The 14,758-nt window shown below is 36.6% G+C and overlaps 1 protein-coding gene across 10 annotated transcripts in view; it reads left to right on the top strand.

Annotated features, from left to right (window-relative positions):
- The window catches only part of LOC138757088 (zinc finger and BTB domain-containing protein 7C), a 259,055-nt gene that overhangs the window by 24,564 nt on the left and 219,733 nt on the right, over positions 1-14,758 (top strand). The window contains exon 2 of one of the 10 annotated variants that reach the window (XM_069923845.1): positions 13,171-13,298. The exons of the other annotated variants lie outside the window; for them this stretch is intronic. The gene's annotated coding sequence lies outside the window, so the exon portion shown is untranslated. The remainder of the gene's footprint in view (positions 1-13,170; positions 13,299-14,758) is intronic. 10 annotated transcript variants of the gene reach the window in all.

Below are 14,758 nucleotides of genomic sequence, written 5' to 3'. Positions count from 1 at the left end.
TGAGAAAATGAAAATAACAGAGCTCGCAATAGAATTGAAAAAGCGGCAATTAGATACCAAGGGAAATAAAAAGGCTCTTAAAGCAAGATTGATGAAGGACATAGATAAGGAAAATAAAGTGGTTATGTGGGATACACTACTCCCAGAAATACTGCAAAAACCATTAATAGAATTGTCTACTGAATTCTCAAGAGTGGCTGCAGTCATGCCACAAGATGATGGTGTGAAGGATGAAAATTCTAAGATGGAGACATTGTCAGAGATTGAAGAATCATCAAACATATGAGACTTAATAAAATCACATGATAGTCCATCAAATATTTCCAGTAGGAGGAGCTCGAGAACAAGCTCCAGAGTTTCAAGTGTTGAATCGAGTCGTTTAAAGATTCAAACCGAGTTAACAGCTCTTAAAGTGAAAAGGAAAATGTTTCAGCTTGAATTGAATTTAGAAGATCAGGAGGAGCATGTAAGAAAGGCATGGGAGTGGTGACAATAAGAGGAGATGCTGCAAGAGGAGCAGCTAAAAATGGAGGAAATAGAGCTAAAAAAGAATGGAACTGGACAAAGAAATTGCTATTAATGAAGCCAGGTCATGACCACTGGAAAGTTCAATGGTATCCGATGCTTAGAGTAAATTATTGAAAACATAAAATTTTGATGAAGAACTCCAAGAAAGGAAGCTACTAGATACTGAAGCTCCAGCGTTAGAACCACAGCCAGGGCCTGGTCCTGAAGTAGACAGGTCTAGGTACAAAACTGAACTAGTGCTACAGCCGCCATACAGGCTTGGTCCTGAAATAGACAGGTCTAGTTAAGGGCTGAGCCAGAAATATAATAGGTCAAGGATTAAGCAGATTAAGACGATGCAGAGCCAGTGCTACAGACACAATTTGGACTTGGTCTTGAACCAGGCAGATGAACCAGATCCTGAATTAACAAGGTGGATCCAAGGAACCATAGATCAAACCCTGATGATGGCTGCATTGGACAAAGATAGGAGCCAAATGCCATCTCTTATAGGGCCATACCAGGCACTCCTGACAAGAAGCAGAAATTTGGGTGGATAAAGTAACGTAAACCTAGGCATGACAAGACAGGATGAAATGGCTGCATTGTTAATTCAGTTACAGACACTCTCTTCTTTACTCAAGATAAAAATTCCAATTTTTGATAGTAACCCAATTCAATTTCAAGGTTTATGAGAAGTTTTGAATGCAGCATTGAAATTAAAAGTCATAGGTTGGAGGATTGTTTAGAGTATTTGCTTCAGTTCATGAGTGGATGATCATGCGAACTTGTAAAGTGTTGCCAGTTTATGGCTCCGGATCAAGGATTCACAATGACCAAGTGGTTATTAGAGAAACATTTTGGTGACAAGTATAGAATTTTAAAGCTTATATCGATAAGGCTCTTTAATGGTTGTCAATAAGACGAGAGGACACAAATGATTTACAAGCTTACACTCTCTTTCTAAGAGGATGTTGCCATATCATGACATCCTAGAGAGCTTGACATACCTCAAAAAATGGTAAACATTGTAGAAAAATTACCCAACCAGATGAAATAATTATGGAGAAGACAAATTGTTAAATATCAAGGAAAACATAAGATGGCAACTACTTTTAAGGACATGGTGGATTTCATTGAAAGACAAGTGGATGTTGTTACAGATCCAGTGTATGGAATTAAGAGTACTCAAACTATGAGCAAAGAAGTTGAAAAGTCCAAATCGTTTCCTCAAAGAAAAGTGAAGAAAAGTACATTTTCCACCTCTCTGATAATGGTGAATAAAGAAATTAAGGAAAGTGAAAGTTCACCTGTTGAGGAAATATGTTTGTTATGATTTAGAAAAATGTGCACAGATGGAAAAGAAGTTGCATCATAAGAGAATCATTTTCTTAAAGGAAAATGGAGTGTGTTTTGGCTGTTTGTGTAAAGGACACATCAGCAAGGACTGCAAGAAGCGACTCAGCTGCGATATATGTAATCTAAAGCATCCCAAAATGCTACACATCTTCAAGGAAAAGAAAGAAACAGAAAAGGAACAAACATCGATAAAAGAAACAGATGGAAACGGAAGCTTCAGTATTGGGAAATGGGCTTACTGGGGCTGGTGTAGATAACTGCAAGTTCTCGATAGTACCTGTACAAGTTAACGTCAAGGATGGGAATCTTGTGTCTAATGCAACAGTACATACTTAGGTATTTCTTGACCAAGGAAGCACAGCATCATTTTGACCTATAATCTTGAACATTTTAATAATGAAGGAAAAAAAGATGAAGATTCTATTGGAAACCGTGGGGCAAAGAAAAGTAATTGAAACTAACATGGTTTCAGGATTAGAAGTTGCTGGAAGACACAGTGATGATGTTTGTGTTCTTCCAGGCATGTATACAAAGAAGACTATGCCTGTGCACAAAGGAAACATCCCATATCAAAGTGATGTGGTTTAGTGGAAATATCTGAGAAAGGTTTATATGCCAGAAGCAGATAACTCTGAGGTAGAAAAGCTAATTGGTTTGAATGTACTAAAGGCACTGGAACCAATAGATGTAATCCCTAGTGAGGGAGATGGACCTTACTCTATTAGAACTATGCTTGGATGGACTATCAATGGACCATTAGAAAGAAAAAAATTATATTCCTCAGAAGCAGTCAACAACCAATATCTGTTGTGAAACGCAAAGAACCTTCAGAAGAATACAAACAGTTCTTAGAGAAAGTCTTATTGATGAAAATAAATCAGGAACATCTAAATCAGTAAAGAAGAAATTGTTTTGAATAAAAAATGGATGTAAATGAAGCATTAGAAGATGCTGCAAATTCTGCTGGTGATTATTTCTGTGAAGTCAAATCAAAAGCAGGAATGAAATAAATATTTGGAAACAAATCTGACAGTATGGTGCAACTGACTTCAGAGTACAAAATGTTGAAAAAGAAGCCTTGGATTACCAAAAGGATTGTACTTGGAAACAAAAGTGAATCTGATGATTCTTCAGTTTTCAAAGTATCCAAAAGACAAGCAGTTGAAAAGAATGAAGAATTAATTGTAAATAGAATTTGTAAAACCAAGAGGAAGAAAGGAATAACTGCTAAAGAAATGAATGCAGTTATTGAAGAAAGGGATTTAGCATTATCAAGATGCAGAAGATTGGAAGTGAAGATTCATGACTTGAAACAGAACAAGTCATTGTTTAATTACATTCTTGAAGACCCAATTGATAAATAAAGATAGAGAATCTGATAGAAAACTTCAAGATAAATCATCAAGAAATGAGACTGAATCAAAGGTTTCAAATTTGACTCTGACTTTCATTGTTTTTTCCTGTAATTTCAAAGTGGCTGTTGATAAGTTTATGAGTTAATCATGGGGAACAAGGGTATGGCAGACTGTTTGAATGACTACTTTAGCTCTGTCTTCACCAAGGAAGACATAACTAATCTTCAGGAAATTGTTGAGGATCGGGGATCTAATGTGAGGGAGGGAATAAAGGAAATAATTGTAAGTCAAGAGGTTATATTAGTTAAATTGCAGGGATTAAAGGCAGATAAATCCCCAGGGCCGGATGGTCTGCATCTGAGAGTGCTGAAGGAGGTAGCCCAGGAAATAGTGGATGCATTAGTGATAATTTTTCAAACCTTCTTAGATACTGGATTAATTCCTGAGGATTGGAGGGTGGCCAATGTAAGCCCACTCTTTAAGAAGGGAGGGAGTGAGAAACCAGGAAACTACAGGCCAGTTAGTCTGGCATCAGTTGTAGGGAAGGTGGTAGAATCAGTTATTAAGGATGCAATTGCAGTAAATTTGGAAAGTAGTGGTGTCATCAGACAGAGTCAGCATGGTTTTATGAAGGGAACATCATGACTGATGAATATAATAGAGTTTTTTGAGGATGTAACCAGTAGAGTGGATAGGGGGGATTCAGTGGATGTGATATATCTGGACTTTAGCCAGACATTTGATAAAGTTCCGCACAGAAGACTGGTGTATAAACTTGAAAAGTGCAGTGTAGGAGGCATGGTATTAAGATGGATAGAGAATTGGTTGATGGACAGGAAGCAAAGAGTAGGAATAAATGGCAGCCACTGACTACTGGAGTACTGCAGGTCTCTGTGCTGGGACCACAGTTGTTTACAATATATATCAACGACTTAGATATGGGAATAGATAGCAATATCTCAAAATTTGCAGATGACATGAAGATGGGTAGCGAGGTTGGCTGTGTAGAGGATGCTAGGAGGGTGTAGAGTGATTTGGACAAGTTAGGTGAGTGGGCCAAAATGTGGCAGATGCAATATAATGTGGATAAATGTGAGGTTATCCACTTTGGAGGTAAGAACAGGAAAGAGTATTATTATCTAAATGGTATCTGTTTAGGATAAGGGGAGATGCAGAGAGACTTGGGTGTTGCTGTGCATCAGTCATTGAAAATGGGCATGTAGGTGCAAAAGGCAATGAGGAAGGCGAATGGTATGTTGGTATTCATAGCAAGAGGATTTGAGTACAGGAGTACAGAGATCCTGCTGCAGCTGTACAGGGCCTTGGTGAGACCACACCTGGTGTACTGTGTGCAGTTTTGGTCTCCTTATCTGAGGAAGGACATCCTCACCATGGAGGGGGTGCAGAGAAGGTTCACTAGACTGATACCAGGGATGGAAGGACTTGCATATGAAGAAAGGTTGGATAGACTAGGCTTGAGTCTCCAGGTGGCGCTCATGGAGTGAACACGTTTTGGTTTTTGCTCCATAAAATATACTATTTTTAACCTGTATCCACCTTTGAACTAACTTCACAGAAGTCAGAAAGATCTTTATTATTTCTCGAATTATACTTGAGTCTGAAAATTTTGAAGAAATGACTGAAGGAAAAGCTACACGAGCTAAAACCCGGGCAGAAGAAGGTAACGGCCGAGAGAAGAAACAACCAGACAGTAAACTAAGTGAGATGACCTTCACTGACTTTTTAAAATTCTTTCGTGATGAATTCAAAGATGTTTGTCGCAAAAAAGACCTAGCTGAACTTCGTACAGCTTTAATTGCCTCAGAAGCTGAAACCAAAAAACACATACCTTAATTGCAGCTCTTCAAACTGAAGTTCAACAAAAAGAGATTAGACTGACTGAGGTCGAACAGAAACTTTCCAAAGCAATTAAACAACTAGAAGCACTCCAGCTGAAAAGCATTGATTCAGAGAACCGTTCCAGAAGACAAAATATTCGTTTGGTTGGAATTCCTGAAGGCATTGAGAAAGGAGATCTCCTGACGTTTTTTGCCGAGCTTTTAAAAGAAGCATACCCATCCGAATTCCCTGCTGATCCACCGCTACTTGATAGAGTACATCGTATCTGGAACCGAAATGCTGAAGCTTCCAAACCCAGAGTGGTGATGGTCCGTATGCATTACGTGAGTACAAAGGATAGATTGATTCGTACAGCCAGAAGACTTGGAAATGTGACTGTTCGTGGCTTTAGTCTAAGAGCCTATGAAGATTTTAGTCCGGAGGTAGTACGCGCTCGAAGACTGTTTAAAGATCTGATGTCCGAATGTTTTGAGAAGAAACTGAAACCTGCGCTCCTGTATCCTGCGAGGCTCAGGATTTCTCCGGAGAACCAAGCTCGTCAAATATTCGACTCCGTGTCTGCAGCACGGAACTACCTGTCGGCTAATTTCCCGTCTAGCGCGACCTCTCAGCCCGAGTGACCGATTAAAAAATGCGGTAGATATTGGTCTTTTTCAGGTTAATAATCAGATTCTGATTTCTGACCATTCGAAAAGTAATAGATCATTATAGCTCTAATTATCCTGTTCATCTTTAACACATTTTTATATATTTTCTTTCTCCTCTGTGAGAAATTTTTTTTTAAATATATAAGTGTATGTTTAATTTTATATTAATCTATACTAATAATATGATTATATTCTTTACTATTTTATTTCTGAATTACTGAAAATGGCGATTTTTTATCTTTTGTTTATTAAAACTTTTCATGGTTTTTTTTTACATTCGCCATTTTCTCTTTGTCTTTCTTCATAAACTAATTTTAAAATGATTTAACTCTTTATGACTTTGTTTTATCAGTAGGTACTACACAATTACGATTTTTCTTTTATTTCTTTTTAAATATTTTTCTTTCAATATTTAGTATTTGATTTTAGCTTGAGTTATCCTTTTTATAAGTTTAGGTGGTGGATCTTATCTTAATATTAGGAGCTCCCGTCTGAAGACATGGGGGTAGGTTTAGTATTATCTCTTCTTTTTTCTCTGATCACTCTCTGGTCAGATGGGGGGCTTTGTGGGTGGGGGGGTGGGTTTTGTTTTTCCTTCAGGGGTTCTTATGTTTCATTTTCTTTTGTTTTTTCTTGATTTTTCTTTTAGAACTACAGATATGGCTGACACGTCGTCATTTCCGGTCCTTCCTTATATCTTAATTCTTCTTCCGGGCGCATGGGTCCCTGCTTTGGTTAACCCTTTATATACTGGAGGGTTGACCTAAGTAATGGATCAAAACATTAATTTTGTCTCTTGGAATGCTAATGGTCTAAACAACATGTTTAAAAGGAGGAAGGTCTTTAAAGTATTCCAGAGACTGAAAGCACAGATTATTTTTTTACAGGAGACTCATGTGAGGAAGGAGGATAATCTGCGTTTTTTTAAATCTTGGAAAGGCCCACAATTTCATGCCAACTCATGCTCTAAGACTCAAGGTGTATCTATTTTTATTGATCCCTCTATTACATTTGTTCAACATGACATCACTGTAGACCCTAACGGCAGATTTTTATTGGTTACTGGGTTATTATTCAATATTAAGGTTGTCATGGTTAATGTTTATGCCCCGAATGTAGATCACCCTGAGTTTTTTAGATCTTTGATTACTATTTTACCCAATCTAAATGAATATCATTTAATAATGGGTGGGGATTCTAACTGTTGTCTGAATCCCCTGCTAGATAGGTCGAAACCTTCACAGCTCCTACCGAATAAATCGGCTACATATATTAACTCTTTCCTTACTAACTCTGGAGCTGTTGATATTTGGCGATTTCTTCACCCGACAGATAAAGAGTTTTCCTTTTTTTCTCATGTATACCATTCATACTCGAGAATTGATCACTTTTTTATTGATTCACGTTTTATTCCACTTGTAACTGCTTGTAAGTATGACATTATAGCCATTTCGGATCACTCTCCATTACAACTCTCTCTTAAATTCAAAGACTCTGTTTCTACTATTAAGCACTGGCGTTTTGATGTTACATTATTGCAAGATTTAGACTTTGTTAAATTTATGAAAGAACAAATTAACTTTTTCTTTTCAACAAATTACACTACGGAAATTTCTTATGGAATATTGTGGGATACATTCAAGGCTTATATTCGTGGTCAAATTATTTCTTACTCAGTAGCTTTGAAGAAATGCATCAAAAACAAGATTCATCTATTGGTTGAGAAGATTAAAGACATTGATAAGAAATATGTGACTGATCCTACTGAAGAACTTTACAAACAAAGAATTGAACTGCAGATGGAATATAATTTGTTACTTACATCTTCGATTGAAAACCAGCTAATTAGATCTAAATCTGATTTTTATGTGCATAGTGAGAAATCGGGTAAACTGTTGGCTAATCATCTGAAGAATATTTCAGCTAGACGCCAAATTGTGGAGATTCGCAAACAGAATGGAGAACTGACTGTTAACCAGGAAGAGATAAATCAATCTTTCCAAAATTTTTATACATCCTTATATAGTACAGAATTCCCTCAAGACCTTAGTAATATGTTTAATTTTTTAGAACATTTGAAATTCCCAAAAGTATTACCTCAAGATAACTTAGAATTAAGTAAACCCATTACAGATTCGGAGATCAATAATACTATTTTCTCACTGAACTCGGGGAAAGCACCAGGTCCCGATGGATATTCTGTGGAATTTTATAAAGCTTTTTCTTCTACTCTCTCTCCCTGGCTGATTAAGATGTTTGATGAATCTATCACATTGGGTAAACTACCACAATCATTTTACAGAGCTACGATTTCTCTAATCTTGAAAAAAAATAAAGACCCGACCGAATGTTCTTCTTATAGACCTATTTCTTTGTTGAATGTTGATTCTAAGATCTTCTCTAAAATTCTAGCGACAAGGCTAGAGAAGATATTACCATATATTATCTCTGTAGACCAGACTGGATTCATTAAAAATCGTTATTCCTCCTTTAATATTAGAAGATTGATGAATATTATTTACACTCCTTCACATAAGTCTTCAGAATGTGTTATTTCACTAGATGCTGAGAAGGCCTTCGATAGAGTAGAATGGCCTTATTTATTTACAGTTCTTGAAAAATTTAATTTTAGTCCGATATTTATATCTTGGATTAAACTTCTTTATAATTCCCCAGTTGCCTCGGTTTTTACTAATACCCAAAGATCGCCATATTTTCGATTATTTCGGGGCACCAGGCAAGGGTGCCCCCTTAGCCCTTTATTATTTAACTTAGCTTTAGAACCTTTGGCAATTGCTATCAGAGAAGCACCCAATATTACTGGTATTATTCGTTGCAGGGATATTCATAAAGTATCACTATATGCAGATGATTTATTGTTATATATTTCCAATCCTGAAAATTCTATTCCTGCAGTTTTATCTTTATTAGCCCACTTTAGTAATTTTTCGGGATATAAACTGAATTTAAATAAAAGTGAATTATTCCCTTTTAATGGATGGGTCCCTATTTATGATAGTTTACCTTTTAAAATAGCTAGACACCATTTTATATATTTAGGGATTAAGTTTACTAAAAAACATAAAGATTTGTTTAGGACTAATTTTTTCCCTCTATTGGACCTGATCGGCAGTTTACTTACCAATTGGTCACCATTATCCCTATCCATGATAGGCCAAATTAATGCTATTAAGATGATGATCTTACCTAAATTTTTATATATATTCCAAGCTATACCTATTTTTGTTCCTAAATCTTTTTTTGATAAGGTCGATTCTAAATTGTCCTCGTATATCTGGCAAAACAAGAATCCTAGATTGGGGAAAAAATATTTACAGAAATCTAAACTAGAGGGAGGGTTGGCATTACCCAACTTTAGAATTTATTACTGGGCAATTAATATTAGTTACTTAAGGTATTGGTTGAATTATTCAGAATTATCTCTAAATCCCCATTGGGTAAATTTAGAAATTAAACCGATACAAAATTTTTCAATTAGCTCTATTTTGGGAGCTGCTCTCCCTTTTACTCTTACTAAATTATATAAACAAATTGATAATCCAATGGCTAAACATACACTACGTATATGGTTTCAATTCCGGAGATTTTTTGGCCTAAGTCATTTTATCTTGGAAACTCCTATTGTACTAAATTTCCTTTTTCATCCCTCTCTAATTGATCAAGCTTATTTACTCTGGAAAGTTAAAGGTATAACATGCTTTTCGGATTTATTCTTGGATAACTCTTTCATGTCATTTGAACAATTATCCATGAAATATGATTTACCTCGATCTCATTTCTTTCGATATTTGCAGATTAGGAGTTTCTTAGTTTCGACTTTACCCTCTTTTCCCAATCGGGAGACTACGACTGTTTTAGAGGATATACTATATTCAAAATTCCCTCCAAAAGGTGTGATATCTAAATTATATAATATAATTACAAAAATAAATTCTGGGACTTTTGAAAAGTTTAAAAATGATTGGGAAAGAGAACTCAACCTTCATATTTCTAATGAAAATTGGAATAAAATTCTGCGACTGGTAAACTCTTCTTCTCTATGTGTAAAACATTCACTAATACAGTTTAAAGTTGTTCATAGAGCTCATATGTCTAAAGATAAACTCCATCGCTTTTATTCTCATATCGATCCTATATGTGATAAATGTCAATTGGAAATAGCTTCCCTTACACATATGTTTTGGTCCTGTCCCTCTTTACAGAATTATTGGAAGGAAATTTTTTCCATTATATCTACTGTTTTGAATATTGATTTACAACCACATCCCATTACTGCAATTTTTGGATTACCTATGATAGATTTGACTTATTTATCTCTTCCTGCGGATCGTATGATTGCTTTTCTTACACTAATGGCTAGAAAATCTATACTATTAAATTGGAAAGAGGTAAATCCTCCCACTGTTTTCCAATGGTTTACCCAAACTATACTATGTTTAAATTTAGAGAAAATTAGAAACTCTGTCTATGAATCCCCTTCTAAGTTTGAGTTAATCTGGCGACCATTTATTCAATATTTTCATTTGTGGTGAGTTGATCTGGCTCTGTTTTCTTTCTATGATTATGTATGATAATTGGGCTGTAAGATGAGATCGGAGTGATCGGCGTGATTTAGCTATATCTGTAGGTTTTTTTTAAAGTTTTTTTAAAATTTAGATTTGTTTTTTCTTCTTTTTTGGGTTTTTTTTCTCTTTTTTCATATATTGTTATTAATTATATCTTTTTTTTAGAGATAGTTCACACCCTAAACTGATCAAAATTTTTTTATGATGTATTTTTATTCTGTAATATTATTGTTTAATATCTGTATTAATTCATTACTTACTATGTATTTTTTTTATATCTCTTTGAACTGTATGTGTTTATAAATTATAATAATAATAAAAAGATTGAAAAAGAAAAAGAAAGGATAGACTAGGCTTGTATTCTCTGGAATTTAGAAGATTGAGGGGGGATTTTATAGAAACATATAAAATTCTTAAGGGTTTAGACAGACTAGACGCAGGAAGGTTGTTTCTGTGGTGATATGTATTGACCTAGTGGTGTAATTACATTTTACAATGCTGGGATAAACCAGAACCAGGGGCTACAGTTTAAGGATAAGGGAGAAGTTTTCTTTAGGACTGAGATGAGGAAAAATTTCTTCTTTCAGAGAGTGGTGGATCTGTGGAATTCTTTGCCGCAGGAAGTAGTTGAGGCCGGTTCTTTGTCATTATTTAAGAGTAGGTTAGATTTGACCTTTGTGGCTAAGGGGATCAGGGGGTATGGGGAGAAGGCAGGAACCAGGTAAACTCTGGGTGCCTGAGCTGGTTGTCTAGAATCAGTCTTGCCCCTGAGGTGGGTTAGAGCACTGAACAGGAACCTGTGTTGGTTCGCTGGAATACAGCCAATTGTCTCTTGTATCATCTTCTCTCATCAGTGTTCTTAAGGGAAATTCATATTTCACTCTCGGTTTCAGTGGTGCCTCATATCTCTCTTTATCACTCAGCCAGAAGGCCATCACCGCTCTTCTAAATTGTTCTTTAGTATTATCTGACCAGTTTAATTTAGTCTTGACCAATGATGCAGTTTTTTTTCTGGTCAGCATTGCATAAAAATTACATTAAGTTGAACTGAGGACTGGCCATCGTTAAACGTCTGATCTCTGCATAAGCCTGGTGTGCTACAATAAAGCACTCCCAAAATTCCTGTGCCCTTTCTTTGGGGAGGGGCTTGCATTCCAATACTTTACTCATATCAATAGGTCGCTTTAAACTATCAGCTAGTGCTGCGAGCATGATATTCATCTGATCAACTGGCTGGGGCCAGTGCTGTCTAAGTTCTTAATACAACAGTATGGGATCTTGCAGTATTTTCATTGCCACCTCACCCCCCCCACCCCAACCACCACCTCAGGAATCAAAACTTAGTTCTGAGATTGAGTCCCATGAAGGTTTTGAGTTGATCTGATATAGTTAAAAAAAACTCATTGCATTTTTACTTCTGTCGGGAGCATGGTGGGCTATTAACAACATTTCTTAACTGTCACTTTAATGTCCAATAGCTGTGAAGCCCACTGCATCAATTGGCTTTTACATTGAATTGATAATTGACCTGTAATTTGTGTCTCCCAATTTAATTCGACAAAGCACTAGTGAAGCAAATACATTGCAGCATGTTAATTTATATAAAAAAAAGAAAAAGAGATTCATTCCATTATGAGTGAAGCACTCTAGAGGGCAAGTTTCAAATTACTGTTGATAATACATTCAGTTCGAATTTTTAAAATCCTTTCTTCCTCATATCCTGCACAGAATCATTACACAAACAAAAGTATTCGAGAAGGTGGGAGGTAAATTTCTTCATCTCTTTTTCCAAATGAGCAACAATTCTCCATGAAAACTGGGTCTGAAACCTCATTTAGCTGCTACTCCTCCTGTTCATCGTAACTAGTAAGGCAAAAGGCAGGTGGCTATAGCGCGGATTGTGGCTGCTGAGGTACATATGGGGGTGGTCTTGCCCATAAGGAATCTTTTTGATTCTTCATCCTCATCATTCTGTAAGATCAGGGTCACCATGCCTGACATTGGGTCCCTGAGGTGTTCTTTTATCATCTTCTGTTTGTTAACCATCTGGCACCTAGCTCTGTTCTCATTATTTTTCTATTTTTCTCTTGATTGTCATCTCTCTCACACTCAGCTTGCAGGACCTCCCAATCTTTGGGTGCACCCTCCTTTGTACATAACACTATCCCTCTATGACTTGAATTTTTTTCCTCCGGCTTTGTTCTTTAAAAATATGCCATTCTTGTGTACATTTTCTCCATTTCTTTCCTATGTTTTTCTCCAATAGTAATTGTTCTGTTTTTTCAATATCACATATGGATCATATTTATCACAGTCTATTTATTAATGCTGCAGACAGCTGTCAAAATTCTTTACCATGCTTTGGATACAAATAACACATTTATTGTACTGGGGTGCACCCATCATTTTTGTCCAAGGTCATTTACCTAGCCTGATTTCCAAAATGATATTCACAATTAAAATTTACCCAGGCTTACAAATCTATGCGACAACAAGCAAAAATTCTATTCTTTTCTCGGACTTGTCCATAATCTCCTGCCTATCTTACAAATTAATCTTTTACCTGGGCCTCTCTAGCCAACCTGTCGAATTAAAATTTAATATCAGGCAATTCTGTATCAGTTCATTCAAATAATCTGTTTATTCTACAATAGTATACCATGTAACTATTGTAGTTATGCCTAATCTTAAATCTTATACCATATATTTCACAGACATGTATGTTTTGTTATTCTGGGTTCTTTTCTAGATCTCTGTAGGGAACCAGATCGACCTCGGGGGACCACAGTGTTCCCGGAAACCGGGGTGGGAGGCAGATACAATGGATCTGAAGGTGCCTCTTTATCCTCCCTCCAGTGTCCCAAATGCTGATAGCCTCTTACTCAGTCTGAAGTGACTTCTGTCCTGGCAAGATCCTGCCGACTATGCCAATGTTAAAGTCAGCCGACTGCAAAGAAACACAACAGAAAATGCCACAGAACCAAGTAAACATATAACAGCTTATTTATTAACCATTTGTTATGCTAGTGGGAGTGAGGGGGTTCAAGAAAGAGTTCAACATTCAAAGTACCGGATTGTTCTCCATACATTTATATAGAAGTTGGGCAGGGGTCTTTATGAGACCCTTACAAGTTTCACTCCAGCTGCATTTTGTGTTCACCATTATGTTACCTTGTAATGTCTAGAATTGACTGGGAAGATCAAAGTGTTCCTTATCCCCAAGACATACTGACATTCTTATGGATAATCCTATCTCATTTCGGCACATATGTTAAAAAGCAATTATATTCCCACATTTGCAGTAACTAAAATCCTTACCTAATACATTAACCCTTTATTAAGCATAATCATAAAACTTATTCTTCCACAAGTTAACCTTTGAATGTAGACTATGGAGTCCCAGTGTCTTTTGAATTTTTTTCCCTTGTGATAAGAATTGTCATAAGTTCTTTCCTCCTATTTAAAACTAGCCCATCCATTCTCTTTGGGATGTTTTAAGCTATTTCAATTCCACAATAAAGATTGACACAAAATATTGATTTAAATTGACTGCCATACCCTTGCTTCTTGACATTATTTCCTCATTCTCACTCTCCAGATGTCCCACACTTAGCCAAGCTACCCTAATTTCTTTTCCTGTATGTGTAGCTCCTGCTGTTTAAATTGATATCAATTATCAGTTACATTCATAATAAATTTCTCTCTTTTCTGCTGCTGGTTTTGGTAGAATTCCCAATCTACCAAACTGTTACAGATCTTGTAACAGCAGGAAATCTTCCCTCCACAGCCTTCAACTTGTTAGTGGCCCAATCTCACACTGCATGTTTCTATCATAGCGGCAGTTACCACAATGCTTTTACAGCACCAGTGATCAGGATTGGACCAGTTCAAGTCCCACGCTGTCTGTAAGGACAGGAGACAAACAGGGAGAACATTAAACGTTAAACGGTATTCGATTACTTTTTCACTTAAGCAATGATGTAGATATTCACTTTGGACCTAGGTTGGACTCCAACAATAGCAAACATAAACATTTCACAACAATTCTAAAATGCCAGAGCTCTGCTCAAGCCAGACAGTCCAGGCTCCCAGTGCCTTTGACATGCTTCGACATGCTCACATACTTGAAAACACACAGTACAAACAAGAACTCTTGTACACATCTGGTTCCCTGTACCATCTGGGGTGTAACTCTCTGCAAGTATTGACCTATCACAATACTATGGCTCAGCTTCAGTGTAGTGCACACCTTACTTGCGACACTTCCAGCAATATCCACAGTAGTGACCTGAAGCAATGACCGGGGCTTCGACCATGAGGCAGAGAGAAAGAATGTGCTGTGCATTGGAGCCTTATACTGTTCTGATCTGGGCATCTAGCCAATAATGACCTGAGGTGATTTAAATTAGCCAATGGCAAGGTGTACACTAATGGGTGGCCAGAG

The sequence above is a fragment of the Narcine bancroftii genome, chromosome 3 (assembly GCF_036971445.1).
Source record: "Narcine bancroftii isolate sNarBan1 chromosome 3, sNarBan1.hap1, whole genome shotgun sequence".
Lineage (NCBI taxonomy): Eukaryota > Metazoa > Chordata > Chondrichthyes > Torpediniformes > Narcinidae > Narcine > Narcine bancroftii.
This window is presented reverse-complemented; position numbering and strand designations above follow the sequence as displayed.